Source organism: Canis aureus, chromosome 27, assembly GCF_053574225.1.
Source record: "Canis aureus isolate CA01 chromosome 27, VMU_Caureus_v.1.0, whole genome shotgun sequence".
Lineage (NCBI taxonomy): Eukaryota > Metazoa > Chordata > Mammalia > Carnivora > Canidae > Canis > Canis aureus.
The window spans coordinates 42284364-42306913 of NC_135637.1; the positions used below are offsets into that span (position 1 = coordinate 42284364).

At 40.6% G+C, this 22550-nt stretch overlaps 1 long non-coding RNA gene across 1 annotated transcript in view; it reads right to left on the reverse strand.

Moving 5' to 3' along the window:
* Window positions 1-17356: 17356 nt before the first annotated feature.
* Window positions 17357-22550, reverse strand: part of LOC144299571 (uncharacterized) — a 694273-nt gene continuing 689079 nt past the window's right edge. The window contains exon 4 of the long non-coding RNA XR_013366263.1: window positions 17357-18310. This is a non-coding gene — a long non-coding RNA (uncharacterized LOC144299571). The remainder of the gene's footprint in view (window positions 18311-22550) is intronic.

A 22550-nucleotide genomic window follows, 5' to 3' on the forward strand; every position in this document is an offset into this window, starting at 1 on the left:
GAGCATCCTGAACGACCTACGTTCCAGGAAGGCTGGGCCCTGTTTATGTCTCTACACCCTCTACCTCCCTCCATGTGTCTCAGGTGCCAGGTTACACCTGAAGCTCCAACATCCCCAATATGCCCTCAAAGCGAATGGGTTAAAACACTGTAAGACGCTCCTCTTGCAGTGAACTGTATGGGCCTTCCCTTCCCTTAGCACTATGGGAAGCAGAGGTGTAGCTCGTACTGGTCAGATTGGAGGACGCAGGATTACGAAGGGTCAGCAGCCACCAACCAGGACAAGCAGAGGCCACCCAGAGCTCTCGAATCAGAGAACACAAATGTCCTGTGTGAGAGACACAGAGACCCACGAACCACCATGGGCCAACTTCCCAGGACTGGGAGGAGAATTGAAACTGAGTGAAGAAAACACATTCTCACAGCATGATGGGGACGGAGGGTGAACTTCAGGATGGGAACACGGTAATGGGGACCCATAACTAACTCAAAAGTTGGGGGGGGGAATCCCAGCAAAGAGGACTGAGTCATCGTGTTGCGCAGAAAGAACAATCAGGAAGGCTGGGAGCTGTGAGGAGCTGGGGACTGGGACTACTGGGGGGGCTCTGGGCCCGCATCCTCCGGCCAGCTGGTAACTGGCTCACCTGGCTTCATCCTCTTCACACAGCAGGGAAAAAGCAGAGCCTTTTCGAAGCTGCTTGCTGTGTTGCTAAAGAGCCTGCTCTTCTCCACACACATCATGCCTCCTCCAGGTTCGGCGGAGATGCCTCAGGTTGGGGAGGCACATCGGCATCACATGCAAGTGTCTGAGATCCGACCGTCGTATGACCTCGACCTACCTCCTTAGCCTCTCTGAGACTCTGATTTCTAATCTGGATGTTAAAGTAGGAATAGTACCTAGACCTCACAGGCTCATGAGGATATTTAAATGGGATATATTTTGCAAATACTTAGAATTTACCGGGTTATTGCATATCTATGGGGAGTTTTAGGTATTGATTTTATCATTGTAACACAAAGTTTGGTACGATTAGGTGACAGGGGCAGCCAAGAGAGTGTCAACCCCTGTGGGAAAGTCCAGATAAAGCAATCCCTAAATCCAGTGCTTTAAAATTTGGTTTTTACCATGTAGACAGAAGGAAGTCACTACAGAATTTCAGGCCAGGAAGTGGTGTGATTGGTTTTGTTGTGTGTTCTACGTTTTTATTTGCCTAAAGGTCACAGGGTGATTGTTGAAATGCAGATTCTCGGGGAGGCCCTGAACCAAAAGGCCTGACATGGGCCTAAGAGGGTGCCGCTGATGCTACGCCCATGGGCACTCACTGCACGCCAGACAGTGAGCTCCTGGCCAGAGCTCCAGGCCACTCAGGAGGTTCCCAGCGGTGCTACATAAACCTTGTGCAACACAAGGCTCCTTGATGTCTAAGCTTCAATTGTCCCATATGGGGGAAAAAAAAGTGATAAAAGTAGTCTTTTGAGATTAAATAGAATGTGCCTACAAGGTCTTGCTTCGCAGGATGCCAGGCATATATTATGTGCATTCACGGCATACAAGAAGTGCTCAACAAATGTTAGCCATGCAGTGATGACCGTGTTTTGTAGGATGAGGGGAGAGAGAAGAGCCTCAGCAGTTACAGAGGCGAGTTTGAACCCTGGGCTCTACTTGACCACTCTGAACCAAGGTCGGTCGCGGTGAAGGTGTGTGGGGAGGGGTTGACCGGGGCTAATGAAGCATGTGTCTCCCTCGCAAGTTCGTGTGGCCCGACTTGGGCCATGTCCTTCCAGATCGAGAGGCACCTTTTTCTTCCCACGAAAGCAATGTCATGCCCTTCACTGCCCAGATCTGGCCAGAGACGCCCTTCCCTAACCCCCATGAGGGTCTGAGTGGGCTGCACCTCCTGCCTGTAACAGAGCGGTCGGCTGTAAGCGACAAGACATATAAAGTGCCCAGCACAGCGCCGGACAAAGTAGGCTCGATCTTTAAGCAACAACAACAAAAATAAACAAATAAATGAATAAACAAACAAACAAACAAACAGTAGCTGATCCATCGCACAATGCATGAAACTCGGTAGCCTTTACTAAGGAAGAAATTAGCCATCTTAAAAGCTTTGGAGTGATTTTTGACATTGCAAACATTTTTAACATTCAAAAACATTTAAACATTGGGCAGCCCATGTGGCTCAGTGGGTTAGCACCACCTTTGGCCCAGGGTGTGGTCCTGGAGACCCGGGATCGAGTCCCGCGTCGGGCTCCCTGCGAGGAGCCTGCTTCTCCCTCTGCCTGTGTCCCTGCCCCCCGCCCCGTCTCTCATGAATAAATAAATAAACAAATCTTTAAAAAAAAATCATTTAAACATCGAAGAAGAGGATTTCATTTATGTCAGAACCTGAAAAAATATTATATGTAGAGTGAACAATGATTCTTTAAAGTCAGTCGACAATGGAGACGTGGATATGCAAATTATAGTATGTGACGTTACGGAGAGTTAGGTAGCCTTTAAAGTCCTAATTATGGAATCCATGAAAAATTGGGGCAAAATAAATGGTCAAATTTTAAAGCCAAAAAAAATAGTACTCATCCTCTCTTGGAAAATGCATTGGGACATGTACATATGCTCATGGGCTGGCCATATAGTGGGGGGTAGAAATGTGGTGGGATCGTCACAGAGAAACCACAGTAGATTCCCTCCAAATATGTCTTTTAATGAACTGTTGTCTCTTACCTTCCTTTTTAGTGCTTGTTATTCTCACCCACCTCCTTTACTGCAGATCACCATTTGACTATGTATAAGACACATTTTTGCTTGTACTTGTGCAAAATGTGTATTTTGTGTTATTCTAAAGAGCCTCACAATTAATTATATTAGCATCTTGTGAGAGTTTTTTCATAAACATGAATGTGGCACATTTTACAGAGCAACGGGATACGCGTAATGCTCGGCTGCAGGCCAGAATTCAGCTACATTCTACACACAGCTGTGAAGATTACCATAAACTTTTGTGTCCCTGCCAGTTCATCTGTGCCCTGGGATTTAATGAACAATAAAAAGCAAATAGCTGGTCAAAGATACACATTTTATTTTCTCCATCTATTTTTTTTTTTTTTGGAATTTGACTGAATAGTAGGTTTATAGTTTACCTACAAACACCAGGTTTATATTATATTTTAATGCACAGCTACTTTTCCTGTTTTCAAGAGATTTGGAATGTTGCTCACTGCATTTACGAGCTCTTTGGAAATTTGTACACTAACTAAATAGAATGTTCTGTGTGGGCTTTTGACAATAGTTTGCTGGTAGGAAGCATCTCAGGGTATCTGATTAAAGTTAAGCAAACCAATCCTAACTCATCAGTATTCTCAGATATACATCTCATTGAGGAAACAAGACATAAGAGGATTTTGTCCATCCTTCCAGAATGAGGACTGAGTCCTTGAGTCAATAGGAGATTCAAAGTAAAGGGAAGCTGACGACTTCTTTCCTCTTCTTCCTCTTTCTTTCTTCTCCTTCTTCCTTCTTCTCCTTCTTCTTCTCCCAGATTAAAGCTTTAGTAAACAAAAACTTCAGGATATTATTCAAATAGGCTTGCTCATTACAACCAGTGTCTCACCAAGTTGCCTGGGATCAAGCCTTTCTAGGCTTGTTACTGTCCGTGGTTATCTAGAGTGGAGACTCAAAGGTAGCGGAAACAAGGACCACACAATTAACCCTCGACCAGCGACCTGGGGGCTGGGGGTCATTGGTGCTCACACCATAATTCGTGACTTTGCTTTGTGCAACTTTAGTCTTTATTTTGGTTTTTTTTTTTTTTAATTTTTATTTATTTCTGATAGTCACAGAGAGAGAGAGAGAGAGAGGCAGAGACACAGGCAGAGGGAGAAGCAGGCTCCATGCACCCGGAGCCTGATGTGGGATTCGATCCCGGGTCTCCAGGATCGCGCCCTGGGCCAAAGGCAGGCGCCAAACCACTGCGCCACCCAGGGATCCCTAGTCTTTATTTTGATACCCTTTTATTGTCAGGATTCAAGGCAGCTGTAGTTAACAAAGGTGTTTTGTTTTTCCTTCCTTCCTCTCTCCTTCCTTTCTTCCTTCCTTCCTTCCTTCCTTCCTTCCTTCCTTCCTTCCTTCCTCCCTCCCTCCCAGAACTCGACTGTTTTATAGTTCCAGGGATAAGAACAGCATTATCTCCAGTTAATACTTAGCTGTGCTGAGTTTCCAATAGGTGGATTATTATTTTAGAAGAACAATTTGGGGATACCATACAGTAGTTCAAGGACACTGATGAAAACGATAACTGATTTCATAAACATAGTTATGTGTGCACATACGCAATGTGACTAAAATACGTGAAGATGCTGAACTGCTCACAGTATTTTTTTAAAACCTAATTCTTAAAGAGCGTTGAATTTAGAGTGAGACATTTATCTCCATGTACATCTAATGGACTTTCAAAAGTAACAATTTTAAGTTTGGATGAAATTATAAGATTAAACTATTTGAGTATTTCTCAAAAAAAAAAAAAAAACAACAAGATTTTATTTACTTATTCATGAGAGACACAGAGAGAGAGGCAGAGACATGGGCAGAAGGAGAAGCAAGCTCCATGCATGGAGCCTGACGTGGGACTCGATCCCAGGACCCCGGGATCCCACCCTGAGCAGAAGGCAGATGCTCAACCACTGAGCCACCCAGGCGTCCCTATTTGACTATTTCTCACCGTTTAAAATCTTCTGAAACCAGAAAAAATAAAACTAAAAAGAAGTGTAGATAATAATTGATATAAAATATTTTCTGAATGCCAAATGCTTATTTTTTTAACCTGCTTTATACTTGCCTTAAGGATAGTTTTCCTAAAAGGTGAAATGTAGATATTATAAAATATTTTGTTGCTTTAAATAGAAAAACAATGTGTTACCCAGGCTGCCCCGTTTCCATTCCAAGTCTCCCATGCTGGACCTATTGGTATAGCATTGTTGTGTAACAATTTTGCAGACATTTATCTGCTTAGAACAACACACACACACACACACGTATTACCTCCTGCTTCGTAGGGGTCATGGGCCCAGGCCAGGGCCCCACACAAAGCTATCATTGAGATGTTGGTGGAGTTCAGCTAAGAAAATAATCTGTTTACAGGTTCATTTGGGTTATTTGGCAGAGTTGGTCTGGTCCTGACTCTATGACTGAGGGTCCTGGTCAGTGGTTGTGTACAGAGGCTAGAGGATGCCGTTGTTTCCTTGGCCCCATGGCCTCTGGCCAATTTGCAGCGTGGTTCCTGGCTTCCTCCAGGCCAGCAGGAGAAGCTCTCTCCGTGTATGAGCAAGAAAAAGCCTTCCATTTCTCCCACAACATCATTGCAAGATTGGCAGCCCGTCAGCCTTGCCATATCCCACTGGGTATATGTGAGTTCCCCCAACCTTCAAGCGGAGGGGTTGCTGCATGCCAGCAGGTGGCGGGGACCACGCTGGGTGACTCCCACTGCACCTAATACACACGGGTGGTCACAAAACCATAACTGTGTTAGCATAAATCGTAACTTAATAAAGTGATTGAAGATTCTGATCAGAGCAATATGTTTGAAAAATCAGGGATCCCTGGGTGGCGCAGCAGTTTGGCGCCTGCCTTTGGCTCAGGGCGCAATCCTGGAAACCCGGGATCAAATCCCACGTCGGGCTCCCGGTGCATGGAGCCTGCTTCTCTCTCTGCCTGTGTCTCTGCCTCTCTCTCTCTCTCTCTCTCTCTCTCTCTGAGTGTGACTATCGTAAATAAATAAATTTAAAAAAAAAAGAAAAAGAAAAATCATAGGACATTTCAATATGTAGAACTATGCTACTTTATCAGAAACAACAATATAATAAAACTCCTACTGAAATCCAAGCAGGTTGATACTGAAATAGTTGAGACACTTAAGATCAGGGTTGTTGAAAAAAGAAAAAAAAAAAAAAAAGATCAGAGTTGTTGAGGAAAACTTTCCAAAAATAAATAGAAAAAGTTAGAAGAATCTCAATGTAATCTGAAGTTACATGCAACAGAGGTACTTAGGGATCACATAAGTTGTGTCTACCATGAATGAAAAGTTTATACAATTTGTTAAGGACTCAGGAACATTTTTTTTTTTTTTTTAGGAGTAGGTAAAAATAAAGCTTCCGTTAGGTTTGCTTTGTTTCCTCACCTTCCATAAAATCCTGGGGAAGATTACGAAAGCATCCTAAACCTTGAACCTAAAGCCTATTACTAAGGATAGTGTGTGTGTGTGTGTGTGTGTGTGTGTGTGTAAAAGAAATGCAGACATACACACATGAAGCCATTCAGTGGGCACTGATGGGATCATTTTGGTCATTTAAAGTGTTCTTTATTGGACTCGAGGTGATAGGGAAACAAGAGTTCCACAAATCACTGTCCTCACCCTGCCCCATGGGAACTTGGAAAGAAGCCTCAGCATCACATTTTGCTGACTTTAAAATGGTCTCAGTTATCTACAATTCTAAAACCATAATTTTTAAATTCATACACATTTTATAGTCCTTCAGGAGCCCCGCTGCAGCAAATACTTTCTTTCTTTCTTTCTTTCTTTCTTTCTTTCTTTCTTTCTTTCTTTCTTTCTTTCTTTGTTTTGTTTTTAGTGGTTGTTTTGTTTTAGGCTGGTACTTTTTTTTTTTAAGATTTTATTTATTTATTCATGAGAGACACAGAGAGCAAGAGAGAGGCAGAGACCCAGGCAGAGGGAGGAGCAGGCTCCATGCAGGGAGCCCGATGCGGGACTCAATCCCAGGTCTCCAGGATCATGCCCTGGGCCAAAGGCAGGTGCTAAACCGCTGGGCCACCCGGGCTGCCCTAAGCTGGTACTTTCTATGCCAGAACCAACATTAGATACATTTGTATAAATATTATTTTTAGATGACGAATCGCAAAGGTTTGCTGTAACTCAGAGGAAGTACTGATTTACCCAAGTTTGTCTTTGACCCAGTAACCACTACTTGAGTCCATTTCAAGGAGCAAAATTTGGAGAGACAGACTTGTTCTCCAAGTTCATAAGTGAGTCCATGCGGCCTTCCTGTCCTTCCTGCCTCTCGCCTCTCCCCCAGAAGCAGTGACTGACCAGCATGTTGGGGGAAAGCTGCCATTCAGTCAAAGCAACGGGCTTCTCCAAACAAGACTCTGGGGGCCAAGGGGACACACAGTCCAAGTCATTCCTGTAGCCAGAGAGCTGCTTGTCCCCTACAGGGGGGACGATGGCAGCACAGGCTCTGCTCTCCATGGAGAGCCCAGCTGGTTTCTCTCTGAGCATCCCACAGCCACCTTTTGGGGCCGCTGCCGGTAGCTGGATCTTAAAGGATTATGGAGAGTTGATTTATTCCTTGGCAATGACTTAGATCTCTCCAAAAATGTGTATTATTCCCTTGAATCTGCATCCTGCTAGAGTGAAGGAATTTAGAACTGCTTTACAGCTTCGTTTAAAAGAGCTTCCTAATTTCCATAGCAACAGATCACCAAGTCACATATTTTGGAACAAGGTCAAGTTTGCCTCCAGACTCAACTGACAGGACAGGGTAATTCTGCAGTTAATGGAAACACGCGAGAGATAGAGAAGCGGGGATACCTTCCAAGAGACTCAGACTTTTAACTACACTCTCATTCAGTTTTATGTTGAATCAACTCTACAGAGAACTTAAATAATTGAAAAACAAACGCATTGCGCTAAAAAGGGACACTGGCAGCCTGAGAAACGATATTTTTCTTCCTCATCCAGATGACAAAAACTGACATAAGTATGGCCATGCTAAAAAAGAGTATGGATTACACTGGGGGGATACGCTTCACACATTGTTAAGGTGTGAATATTGTTTTTCGGCTTTTACACCACCACAGAGTCTCTTGTTCTAGGATGCTAGGCAAGCCTTCGATTCCAGAATTGTCAGAGATAACTGCAATCTTAATCACGCTCTTGTCAACATTCTCCGTTAGTAGCATCGTCTTAGATTGGACTCCCCTTAAAGGTATAGGTGAAAGTTAAAGGAAATGTAGAATCCAGTCTATTGACAGCATCGTTCCCTCTGCAATTCTCATATGATCCTGAGTGAGTCAACGGATGCCAATTCTGGAGAAGTTCATAAGGGATGTCCCAGAAAGCAAAGAAACTATGTAAATCCTCTAAAATTTAACCATTGCTATGTTAAGTGCCAACAAAGTCAATAAGAAATCATCAGCCTGGCAAACATATTTCAATGAAATGACAGTGAAATCCAATGTCCTGGGGAGAGGTAGGTTCATCACACCCTTATTTGCATGGTATGATCACCACAGTTTCCAGACCTGCTCTTAACCCACACATACTCTATCTGAAGAAGTGATGCTTCATGTTTCTTGCTCAATAGCGAGCCCTAGGGAGGTGCGGGGCACAGGTGTGGGGACCAGCAACAGGGTAGTAAATAGGACAGGTGAGGACAAGCGCACAAGAGAGCGGGTATTCCTCAAAATGAGTGTGGATCGTAGGAAGAGGGAAAGGCAGGAAAGCAGGTGATGGACAAGGCAAGGGTGATGCTGTCACGTTACTCAAGCCAGAAACCCCCCCTTGGTACAGTGAAAACAAATGTGGCTACGTTCCAATCAGTGGCTTCTGCTCTTTAGAGGACATGTTAATTCAAACCATGAGTGGTTGCAGCAGTCTACAAATAGAGTTCAGAGGAAACGGCCCTTACGGACAGAGCAGATACCTCTCTGCTTCAATCTGATCAAACATCTAATACACTTTCTCCTGAAAAGTAATCGTTTCTTGAGTGTTTTCTCAAACTGCATGCTTTTAAATAATCCCCAAATGCCCCCCAATGCCCCCCCACACACACATATAAGGTTGAGAACCTCTAGTCAATTTTCAAAAATCAATGATAAACAGAGATCTGGAGTTCCTTCACTGTCACCCTCAGGACTCCTTGGACAGGAAGATCTATGAGTAATATTGGGGCATAATACATCTCCGATTCTCATTCTTCATGTCAGAAGCCTTATTGTTGTTGTTGTTGTTGTTGTTGTTGTTGTTTTCTTTTACCCTTCATACACCCAAGAACAAGTCCACTTATTATCCCAACTCTGGTACGTGATCTAGAATTTCCCTCACCATAGTTGTGGATTGCTGCCGACGTACGATCCTAAACTGACATTAAGAAGCGTGTGGCATCTGCCTCACTGTGTTCCGGTGGTTTGGCTGTTCGTCTACCAGAGATGGACATTATTTTTTTTTAAAGATTTTATTCATTTATTCATGAGACACACAGAGAGAAAGGCAGAGACACAGGCAGAGAGAGGAGAAGCAGGCTCCATGCAGGGAGCCCGATGTGGAACTCGATCCCGGGTCTCCAGGGTCACACCCTGGGCCAAAGGCAGACACTCAACCACTGAGCCACCCAGACGTCCCCAGAGATGGACATTATCCATATACCTAGACATAACATTTTACAGACTTCCAATTCATATACTTGCTAAAAAAAATATCTGATCCGCATTTTATCATTATAAGGAGAGGCTTATTAATATTATTAATGAATATTAATATTCATTAATATTCACTCAATTCCCCTCTCTGAAGGAACACACACACATTCATATTACCTGATTCATAAATAAAAATATAATACAAAAAATCATATAATTTTATAATTGTATAAAATTATGTAATTTTGTTGGTTCTCAAATCTCTTGAATTGACCCAAATATAGTCTAATCTAGATTTCATCCTAAAACAGGTCAAACATTAAAAAAAAAACTAATCAAGTTCGACCCCCCAAAAGACATGACTATATTCTGCTAACCTGCATTAATAAGGGGCCCTAATGTGAGAATATGCATGGAAGCTGATCTTCTTTTTGCAATGGTAACAGAACTTAGAATTGTAATCGTAGAACTAGAATTTGAATTTGCAACCTAACTGAATCCGGAGTAAAACGTATTTTGTTTTGTTTTCAAAGTACAGGCCAATTAGTCAGGAAATAGATCTGATGAAAGCAAGTTGTTGATGATCCTCTATCTCAACAATATTTTAAGCTTTGGGGTAATATAAGAAGAGCCTTGACATTCTTAATAAGATCATAACTTTGTAGTGCATGGTGGATAGGAAGAGAAGAGCAAAAATGATCTGTGGTGATACATAAGAGGACTCCAGCATGCATCTACAGTTACAGGTTTGAAGACTATTTTTGTATAAAATTTTCCTTATAGTTGTTATATTTCTTTTTTAAATGAGTTTCTGAAATATGTTGCAAATTTTCTACATTATATATATACAGGAGTAAGTGCCTGGGGGTTGCTGGAGGGGAGGTGGGTGGGGGGATGGGGTAACTGGGGGATGGGCATGAAGGAGGGCACGTGATGTGATGAGCACTGAGTGTTAGATGCAACTGATGAATCACTAAATTCTACCTCTGAAACTAATAATACACTATATGCTAACTTGAATTTAAATAAAATCCAAAAAAAACATAGATGTAACCAAATCTTTGGCAAGATGAACACATCTGAACATTTTCTTCAGGCATTTCATTCTAATAGCATTTTCACATAATTAAAAGGAATACTTTTACCTGAGAGAAACTTCTGAGGGAAGAAACGCAGATTGTCCAGGGGTCCAAGCTCTGACTCCTCTGCATCAGTTGAGGTGTACGTATGATTTAGTTAATTTCGTGGATTATTCCCTTTCACTGGGCAGTTCTGTGTTAACATTCTCTGGGTTGACGATTTCCAAGAACGAGTGCATTCAGCAATAATTCAGTGATAGCTGCGTGATTAACATTTCACAACTCACTGGTACTCTTGGATTTATCTCAGCACAAAGTAAATAACTTCATTGTCAGGGAGTCAAAAGAGATGAATGAGACCACTTGTCCTAAAAACAGTTTTAAAAACCATGCTTTCTTCAGAATAGGTTTTTTTTTTTTTTTTTACATTTGCTCAGAACTTCACCTCCAATCCTAGCATACTTCAACAGATTTCAAATTGCTAAGGAAGCATAACTCTAAGTCCTTCTCCAAGATAAGTGCATCTTCATAACTCTTAATTCATCAAGGCGGTAAGATAGGTCACTAACAGGAGTGATGAAATGTTATGAGACTGCCAGCTATAAAACGTTTTCGTACCACAATCTCTTATATCAAACATGTACCCAACCGAGAAGAATAAGGTTTCTCTTCCACATCTTTTACATTCTCTCCCAAACCAGCTCAGAAGACAAACAAACTGAAAGATACAGAAAAAAAAAAAAAAAAAGTAAATAAAATCACTGGTTGTTCCCAGCTATGTCTTTCTCCTTTTCTCCCTTAAATACCAAACACTTTTCAAGATGGCTGGACCTCCCACTTACAGCTCTAACAGGTGAATGTGGATTCTATCACCTAGGGAACATCTCCCTGCCTCTCATCCAGGTCCTACATCCTCAATCTTCTCCTCCCTTCCAATTAGTATTTCATGGAACCTCTGACTCTGTCCTACAGGAGCGCCTTGCGTTCCCAGAAACCACACGCTCCTGGTGGTCTCCTGTGGCTCTGCTGTCCCCTTCCAGCCTTGTTAGTAGCTCTTTTTCTCTCCACCTTTAAATTTAAAAAACAAACAAACAAAAACAAACAAAACAAAAAAACAGTAACAACACTAAGGTCCTAGCTTAGGCTCTCTTCTCAGTGATGAACCCTCTCTCCCGTCTTAGGGATCTGTCCACTCCAGCACATGGATTTGCCAGGGGAGACAACGACTTCCAAGCTTTCATGTCTAGAGCGTATCTCCATCCCCATATCATATCTGCTTATTAGACATCTCCATTCAGATGTGCCAAAAATTCACAAGAAGCGTGGATACTCCCCATCGCCTCCACTCTCCGCTACAGCGTTTACGCAGCCAGTGTTCTCCCTTTACATGAAGATAGTCCCATCTGTATAATCGCTTGAGTCAGAAATCTGGAAGCCACTCTGGGTCCCTAACGTTTTCTCACTTCCCCTCAAATCGAGGGGAACAGGTCCAGAACATATTTCACATTCATTCTTTATTCTCCGACCACTGGGCATCACGATCATTGCTCTTCAAAACTGGAGCCAAAGACTCCAAACTCTCCATTCCTGCCTCTCTTCAATCTACTCTGCATATTGCAGAGGGATATCTGAAAAGCATTTCTGATTGAGTCACTGTTTAGTGACATTTTATTTATTTATTTATTTATTTATTTATTTATTTATTTATTTATTTTTATTTTTAGTGACATTTCTGATTTAAGTCACCACTTAGAATCCATTCATATTTTCTGCAGTCTCTTAAAATGTGGCCTCATTCTTCTCTACAGAGTCACTTCACAGCGCTCTTCTCTTGACTGTATACATCAGTGACTGAACATGTTCATGTAGTGCTCACAAATGCTATTTTTTTCTGCTGGAAAAAAAATGATTTTTATCTCCTGCCCACACTCTGTACACATACTATACGCCCAACTAATTTTTATCTGTTCCTAAATTCTTAAATATTTCAAGCTCCTGAACATTTAAACTACCTTATTCTCTAAGCTACTGTATATGTCTCCATAATACAACATTGTGTATTTTGTTATTTATTCCTATATTTGTTGTTCAGTGTCGATCTTGTCCACGGGATCACAAGTGTGATAAGACCAAGAACTAGGGCTCCCTTTTAATCCCAGCACAATGACTGGAAGTATCTGTTTAATTGAATGTTTTTTTTTTTTAATAATAATTTTACTTGATGGAGAAAATATGGAAATGTCAATACAGAAAAAAGAATTAAACATGTGTATGTAACATGTAAGACCTTTGACCAAAATACCTGCATGTGATTTTTATGTAATTCTCACAATAATGTCACAATGTAATCGCCTTAGTCAGTTTGGGTGGCTCTAACAAAAATACCACAGACTAGAGTGGCTGGAGTAACAAATGTTTATTTCTCATAGGTCTGGAGGCACGGTTGAGTTCTTGGTGGAAGCACTCTTCCCAATTCATAGAAATACACCTTCTTGCTGTATCCTCACGGGAGGGAGGGGGCAGGAAGGGGGAGAGAGAACGCATGCTCTAGTCCCTTCCTCCACCCTTTGGGGTACCAATCCCAACCAGTCCCCATACAGGGGCTCTACTCTCATGACCTCATAGAACCTTAATGACTTCTCAAAATCCCAACCTCCAAATACCATCACATTGGGAATTAGGGCTTCAACATATGGATTTGGGGGGGGAATCAAACATTCAGTCCATGGCAGCAGTCAATATTATTTCCATGATTAGAGAAAAGAAAGCTGAGCTCAGAGAGAAATGATCTTGGAATGCCTTGCAGGTGGTAAATGGTGAAGTCCTAACCGTACGATAGGTCTTTTCTGATCCAGCCACCACTTTCTACAGCAGAACAAAGGCTCTTATTGTTCCCTTCCTACTCCATACATCAGCTCTAGTGCATTACTGCTGTCCCCCCACTACATATGTTCCCGCTTCGGGGTCTGTCTACCTGGTTCCACATCTCCTACAACACTTTTTCTCTCTTGATCTTCACTCCAACTCCTAGACATGGGACATTTGGCTTCACCCTTGGATCTTCAACATCTCAGCTAGAGTCAGCAATACGACAGCTTCTTTATCTCACCCAATCCTTAGTGAAATGATTCTCTTGGGGGCAACCAGGTGGCTCAGTGGTTTAGTGCGACCTTCAGCCCAGGGCCTGATCCTGGAGACCTGGGATCAAGTCCCACGTCAGGCTCCCTGCATGGAGTCTGCTTCTCCTTCTGCCTACGTCTCCACCTCTCTCTCTCTTTCTCTTTGTGTGTCTCTCATGTATAAATAAATAAAATCTAAAAAAAAAAAAATGCTCCTCTTGTACACCAGTAGACCACCAGGAACATATATCCTATGTAGTAAATGTTTACATATCTCCTCCGTAAACTGCAAGCTCCTACGTTGTCCTTAGCATTATATTCCTGGTACTTAAGGAAGTGCCTGACATATGGAAAATGCTTTCTAATATATCCACATGGTATTAAATAAATGGATGCAAAAGCCCGTATTCAAATGCAGGTCTGCCTCTTTCATTGCTCATGACTTTGCAGTGCATGCAGAATAATTGGGAATGGTTGTAACTGAAATCTAGTGGATCATTTGAGGTTCCATGAGATGCTGAGTGAGAAAGAAAGACATAATTATTAAGTTAGAATCATTTCAAGGCACTTTATTAGTTGTTTAGGGAACAACCATTTCAAAGCACCAGAAGGCTAACATAAATCACTGTGTCAAAACACCAGCCACGTTCATGGACATAAAGGTTTTTCAAAGGGAAATGAGAAAACTAACACTTTTTTATGCCCTTTGATTTATGTGGGCAGGGGGAAAAAAAAAAAAAAAACTATTCTCAACTCAACAATATATTTGTGGTCATTCCTAAGAGAATAAACAAAAGCTACAGAAATGTACTTTTGTTAGACCAAAATAAATGAAATAAAAATAATATATAAAATTAACAGTAAGTAAATGTGAATATCTCCCCATAGGGTAGACTTACACAGGTCTGCTATATTACCATGCTGTGATTAAAAAAAAAAAGGAATAAAAATATGCAACAAAGAAATACTCCTTAGATGATTACAGGATAGATTATTTTCCTTAAGGATTTTTAAATTTGTTTTAGAGAGGGAGAGGGTGGAAAATTAGTTGGTGGGGGGTGTGGAGGGAGAGGGAGAGAATCTTCAGGCAGACTGTGCTGAGAGCAGAACTAAGCAGGTGGGGCTGGATCCCAGGACCTCGGATCTTGACCTCAGCTGAAACCAAGAGTCGGAGCCTTCACAGACTGAACCACCCAGGAGATGCTGGGCCACCCCAGTGTCCCATCAGGGGTGCCCCTCTCCTTCCATGGCTTTATTATCTAATGGTATAAAATGTGGTGATTTGACCGTTTCAAGGCACACTCACCTCATGGTACCCTCCTCTTTACTTCATGGGCTGCAGTGTTACCCAACAGAAGCTCATATATTTCCTTTTATCTTAATAAAAGTAAGCCTTCCCTTCTGTGTATTCTTTGAATTAACACGTTGACTTCTTTGTACTTAGCTGTAGTGAAAGCAACCTAAACCCTAGCTATCATCCATGCAAATCTTCGAACAAGGGCCAGACTTTGGTGTGATCTGCCTCATTAAAATACTATTTAAATTTTTTTTAAATAAAAAATAAAATAAAATACTATTTAATAGGGACACCTGGGTGGCTCAGTGTTGAACATCTGCCTTAGGCTCAGGTTGTGTTCTCTGGGTCCTGGGATCGAGTCCCACCTGCTTCTCCTTCTGCCTATGTCTTTGCCTCTCTGTGTCTCTCATGAATCAATAAATTAAATCTTTAAAAGAAAAACTATCTAATATACTAAGAAACTGCATTATAGTTCTGACATTAAATGTACAGAGTATATTAAAGGAAACGTCCAGAAAATTCAATATGAGAATATAATGCAATAAGGTCTTTCTGTGTGAAAGCGTCCATGGTATACTACACCTGAGGAGTCGTCTTAGAAGCTCTAAAAATAATTGAGCTACGTGGTATAGAACAATCTCCATGAATCTTTTACAGTCAATGTTATCATCTCCACTCTAAGAATGAGAAATGCAGCCTTGATGATACGGAGTTAACTTCCTGGGATCAAACAGCTGCTAAATGGTAAAGCAAGATAATCAATCTTCCTGTCTCCAAAACTCACATTCTTAATCATCTCTCTCAGTGGCCTCAATGTTAAAGAAATCCAAAGTCAGTATTAATTTGCCAGAGAGGCAAGATTCATCCTGTGGCCCAGAGCATCACTTCAATACCGCCGCCCTGGATCTTTACCAATGAGACACTTCCATTGGTAAGTGAAATATTAGCAAGATGCAAAATTGATGGTTATTTCAATAAATTCTTCACACCAAATCTACTAATGAATGACACACCATGCCCTTGGAGTGACTATGAGGCCCACAGAGGGCCTTAACCCAGTGTATTCTTGTACAGCCCATCATCCCATTTCCATACACAAAATGCTGGCGTTACCAAGAGTGTTAAAGCGCTCATATGGTGACACAACACCCGGAAGGTCTTTTCATTTTGCTAGGCTCATGTGTATCTGTTACCACTATTACAATCCACTTTATATTCATACATATGTTAAAAGCATACAATTCATTCTCTCTTTAATTATAATTATTTATGCGCCTAAACACCTCAGAGGACAGGAAACCACATTAAGGAAGGGAAGGAAGGGACACTATTTCATTCTTATTTATATCTTCCTGGCTAATAAGCACACAACTTAGTACATATTTGCTACTGCAAAGTCTGTTGTATCAAAATCTAGATTTTTTTTTTTTAAGATTGTATTTTTTGGGGACGTCCTGGGATCGGGCTTTCTGTGAGGAGCCTGCTTCTCCCTCTGTCTATGTCTCTGCCTCTCCGTCAGCGTCTCTCATGAATAAATACATAAAATCCTAAAAAAAAAAAATATTTATTTGGGAGAGAGACAGAGATAGTGACAGAGATAGTGAGAGAGAACACTAGTGGGAGGCAGGAGGAGAAGCAGGCTCCCCAACTCAGGAATTAATCCCAGAACCCCGGGATCATGACCTGAACTGAAGGCAGACGGTTCACCGAATGAGCCACTCAGGTGTCTCTAGAATTTTTTTTAATTTTCTCCATTTTTCATCATCTGTGTAATCTAGATTATTTTTGTTTAATCTACCTATCTATCATCATGTATTGATTAAGGTCTAGTTTAAAATGTTCACATGACAAGTCTCCATTTAGAATGGAATTTTATTTTTTTATAATGGAATATTTTTAAGGAAAAAGTTTATATTTATTCAGGAAGAGAGTCAAATAAAATTAGGGTCTGCTCATTAAAAGTATTAAGTGACTACTAATGGTGGCAAATTGTGCCTTTCAGAGATCTGTATCTCTTATGTCCTTCTTACAGCGTGTCCCTCTCCCTATTAAGAGACAGAGCCCATGAGCTCCCCCCTTGAACCTATGCTGGCTGACACTCTAACTCCAGTGCAAGTGACACTATGTGACTATCGAAACTAGGGGATAAAGGCCTTCCAGGTTCCATCTAGGTCTCTTGAGATGATAACTTGGAGTCCTGAGCCATGATGAGACCAGGCTGAGAGACTATAGGAAGATATGTAGGATTACTTGGGTACAAAGACACACCCGGACAACTCTCTCAGGTCCTGCCCTCACCCTACTCCCCGTGTGAGCTCCATTTACCATCAGACTGCAGCATTGAGACCCTGGCCCAAAACTGCTAGCTAAGGACTTCCCAAATGCTCCAACTCACAGAAACCATGAGAAATAATAAAATTTTTATTGTTGCTTTAAGCTATTACATTTTCAGGTGATTTGTTATACAACGCGAGTCACTAGAACACTGATTTTTCTTGGAACATAAATTCTTTCAGAACAGCATCTGGGGACACAATTAAGTACCTGCAAGTAGTAAAGAAGTAAAATAAAATACTTGCTGATGGTCTGATCGGATTCATTTAGGACATGCAAGGTCTTTAATATTACATTTTAAAAATTCATGATAACTAATATAAAGGCCACAGCAACTCTCATAATCTTATATGTAAAAAAAATAACATTCAATTAGTGTACCTTATCTCGCTTGGTCATATTTTGAGTCTTTAACTCATAACGCTTGTTCATATTCAATCATGTGTGATGAGCTGAACTCTAAAAACCTAAAATTCTTTGCCATGCTTGCAAGTGATAACTGACTTTCATTCAGCTTCATCTGTTGAAAAAAATTGAAGCTTATATAATTTCCTCACCTTAAAAAGAGATTTGTAGATATTATAATGTCCATGATTTTAGAGGTTATTTTCTCATTAAGATTTAGTAATGATAAATAATACATTAGGTAGGGTGTTTTATGTAGTTTTTTTTAAAACATTTCTTAGTTTCACTAATGTTTCTACGTAATTTTTATGCTTAGTGTAGGTAGCATCCAACAAAATGGAATAAAAGGCATAAGTATTAAAGAGACAGTCTACTACAAGAAATCTATATTAACTGTGGAAATCACCTCCCTTTATTATATGACTTATATGTGCCCGTAGGAGGTAACAAGTTTAATATATTTAAATGTCAAACTTGTCATGTGACTAAGGTCAATCATAATTTTTCTCCACAAAGAAGGCAATGCTATAGATTTTTCTAGAATGCTCTTTCTATCCCTCTTCTGTTTTATAATGCCAATGAATATCCTCTAACCTTGAGAGGAAGCGTACTTGGAAGTAGTATCAACTGCTGCCAAGACCAGTTTTCTGAAAAAAAAAAAAAAAATTCAAGTGATGGGCAAGAAATTAATATTAAGGTCTGGAAGTGTGCAAATACATGAAAAGTTCTGCTATCGTTCCAGAAACCATTCCAAAAGCGACAAGGAACATAATCTTAGCAGGGCAAGAGGAATTCATTCAAGATCCTTCTGATGGGATGAGAGGCTTGGAGAACTCAATGTAGACGTGAGCGTGAACACACCCTGCCATTCTGCAACTCAGCACATCGATTCTCCCCGAGTGCTCTTGCTCCAAGCACCGCACGCTACATGAAGTGGTTCACTCACTGGCATGAAGAGAAGTTTTGTTTCTTAGATTTCTCAGACATTCATTCCTCTTGCTGCCAACTTGACTGCACATCAGTGCTCTCACTCGGCCTTCTTGGATGCAAGAACCTAACACTCCATCATTCTTTTCAGGTTCTTTCTGTTCTAAAAACTGTTCTACAGTTGAAAGAAATCATGCAGATCAAAATTGGTCCTGCCTGGTTCAATCATTTTTTTAAAAAGTTTTCAGGGGGCCCATGGGTAGTGCAGTCAGTGGAGCCTCAGACTTTCGGTTTCAGCTCCAGCCATGACCTTGGGGTTGTGGGTTCGAACCCAATGGTGGGCTCTACACTGAGCATGGAGTAAACTTAAGTTTCTCTCTCCTTCTCCCTCCACTGGTAGGGACAGTGGCAAGTTACCTTTTGCAAGGCCTAAAATTTAGACAATTTTCTGACTTTCTTTTAAAAAAATACAAATTTACAAGTGTAAAATTAAGAACAGAAGTGGACATTTATTTAACATGAGAAAATAAATTATGAAGGTGCCTGGGTGGCTCAATTGGTGATGTGTCTGCGGTCAGCTCAGGTCATGATCTCAGGGTCCTGGGATAAGTCCCACATCTGGCTCCCTGTTCAGGGGGGAATCTGCTTCTCCCTCTGCTCCTCACCCTGCTTGTGCTCTCTCTCTCTCTCTCTCTCTCTCTCTCACGCTCTCTTTTTCAAATAAATAAGAATTTTTAAAGTAAATTTCAAAAATAAAAGCTAATTACATTTTTAATAGTTGGTCTATGCCACTAGCATCATAATGTCCAGACTGTTTTTTTTTTCAAAATAATAAGCACACATGATACAAATCACTAGTACTTAATTTTCTTACGTGTTTTGGCCTCATGATCCTTGATTGCTTCTTGAGAGACAGCAATTTTGTTGTACCGATATCTCCAGTGATAATTGAAAGATAATTTAGTCTTGTAGTTACTGTGATTGATCTTGTTATTGAGACCACAGACGTTCCCTTTGCTGCACAACTGTAAATTTCGAGTACTCTTGTCAAATTTAATAAATTCTCTATCAAGTTTCTGTTTTGTAGGAAGTGTAGGATTTGGAATTTAAAGCAGTGTTGTTTGTTTTGTCTTGGTGTGGGGTTTTATTGATAGGAGGATTCATCTTAAATAGTCTCAGCAGTATTGATATCCATCAACTACTTTGCTCCGGTCCTGGGAAGGGCCCATGAGGTCAGGGCTAGCGTCAGGTGAAATGAGTGAGGCAATCACCCTGCACACATTTGGGAGTCCCCAAAATGCAATAATCAATATAAATAATAAGATAATATTTTAATGCAATGTTTTGAAGGAAACACCAGCACACACACAGACACACACACACACACACACACACACACAAACCTGTAGGTACACATTTCCGTTTTGCTTCAGAGTCCAGCATTAGATGAGATCACCAGGTGTGTTTTATAGCTGGGGACATAGACTCAGAGCATCTGCTTAGGTTCTGGCGAGGGCTAAGAACAAGGGTAACATCCCAGCTTTGCTCAAATCACTTCATGGAAGTTCTGCATCCACTTCCAACACCTTTATATTACGTACCTTTTATATTATTGTCATTCATGCTAAATTAAGTGAAACATAGACAGGGTTGAGTAATCATAGGTAAGAAGCATCAAAATTGAATCCAGCTTTTTTTTTCTGATCTTAAAACCAGAGCTACTAATGGTTATTCTATCCTGTTGTAATGATCTGTTTTGTCAGTGAAAAATAAGCCATATGATGACAAATCTTGTATCAAATTGCACTACTCTGCCTCATTTTATGCAATGGGAGCTCATTTCTGCACATAATTTTGAAGTTAGAAAAACCTAAAGAAAATCGTTTAATGTCTCAAAAAAATGATTAAAAAATACTTGTTTTTGAAAAGCTTCATACAACCTAAGAAATGATACTTGATTAGACTTCTGTAGAGTCTTCTTGAATCCATCTATGCAATTTCCCTTCTGTGCATTCCCAAGGGAAAGGACGAAAGAATTTATTTTCAATTGCATATAAATCTACAACTTGTCAAGCACACTATCAGACGCTGCCATATTCCCACTGTCAAAGTGTATTAGAACTATCTCTTTATGGTTCTCAGGTTTCCAAGGAATGTCGTACATCTTCTGTCTAAATGTGTGTGGAAGACTTTCCACAGGGCTGCTGTCATTAAACCTGAGAGGTGTTATTTCCTTTTCTTACTGCTCTTAGTCCTTGTAAAAATTTCCCACTCATTTATGGATTCCAAAGTATGGCCCCAGGATCTAAGTGTGTACTTGGATGCACGTATCGAAGCCCACTATAGCAGGGGACGCTAAATCATAGTTAAGAATGAGCAAGAAACCAGAAGTAAAATCCCTGCTTGACCAAAGTTACTGTCATCTTTTTAAGGTCCCTCAGAGAGAAAAAACAAACAAGCAAAACTAACACAAACTCAAAAAAGCAAACAAACAAGACCCAGCAACAACTGTGGAAGACATGGCAGGCAGCTAGGTGCCTGGTACGGTTAATTGGGGCTTTTTCCCACCTGCTACTCTGAAGAAAGAGCAAGAACAACCAGGCTTCAGTACATCAGGCATCTCTCTCCACCCATTACCATGATTTCTGGTCTAAATAACAAGGTCCCAAAGGCTTCTTCTGCTAGCTCCGGTCAGGTGTGCCAACTGACACGTCTTAGAACAGAAAGAAATGGGAACACAAAGGTATGGAAGGCAAGAAGGTAGACCTGGTTCTGGCTCACTCTCCTGACTTTGTCGACTTGACCAAATGGACGCCAGCAGCCCAGATAGGTTCTCCTTTGTCTCCATGGGAAATAAACAGTAGATCTTCATTTAACCCCATATCTCAGAGAAAAGGCACACAGAGAGAATATATGAGTAGAAACGTTATCATCATTTCCTCTTGAAATATGAAAAGGTCATGTTTCGTTTTTTTTTTTTTAATTTAAAAAATTCTATTCACACAATGTGAATATTCTTCATGTCTGGTAAGATCCTAACCCCAGCCACGTTGACTAATCAGTAAATATTAGTGATATATTCACAGATATCACCAATATGTTCCTTTTTGTGTGCTCCAGTATGACATGGGTCAGTGGTATTAGAGACTTGGTACATAGTGCACTAACGCATAAACCATCAGGAAGCCCCATATTCTCTGTAATATATTCGCTAAGCATGGAGCCTGTTCTTGCAGCCTCTAATCTTGAATGATTTATTGAACATGTAAGTCTGTCATGGCATCAGATTAGAATTTTTCAGAGCACTTTCAGAGCAGCTTTTAAATAAAATTCTATTCCATGCAGAGTATTCCTCTCCAGTAAAACATTGCCTGATGCCTCAGGCAGAGTTAGTAATTCTGTGTACTCTACATTATTGTTTAAAATCTTTACCCCTTACATGGCAGCAAACTTATCTTTTTATATTTGTATCACCAGAACCTAGCAAGGGCCTAATTTCCTTATTACAGACTCAATTAATGTTTGTTAACTGAATAAGCTAATCAATCAATCCAAAGGTCTGATATCTGGTAACTTTCTATCAGCCTTAGATTGCTTTGTGGAAATTTTTCCTGACATTAAGATAGTTTAATAAAAGTATGGTTAATCGCATGAAAGTTAATTATGTTCAACATGGACTTAAAATGGTAGATGTGTGAGAAGAATATAAAATGGCAAGACACAACTGAAATAAGAAAATCTGAAATGAGGTGAGTCCACTTGAAAGAAATAATTTAAATTAAAAAAAAAGAAAGAAAGAATTTATAGATCTATTGAAGCACTATGCCACATCATATATACGGAATATGAAACCAAGGAAGTTGCAAGTTAACTTTGGTTTTACACTTAAAACCAAAATTTATATGTTGAGGTAAAAACTTCAAGTCAACAATGAATCATAATTCTCCACTGTATCATGCA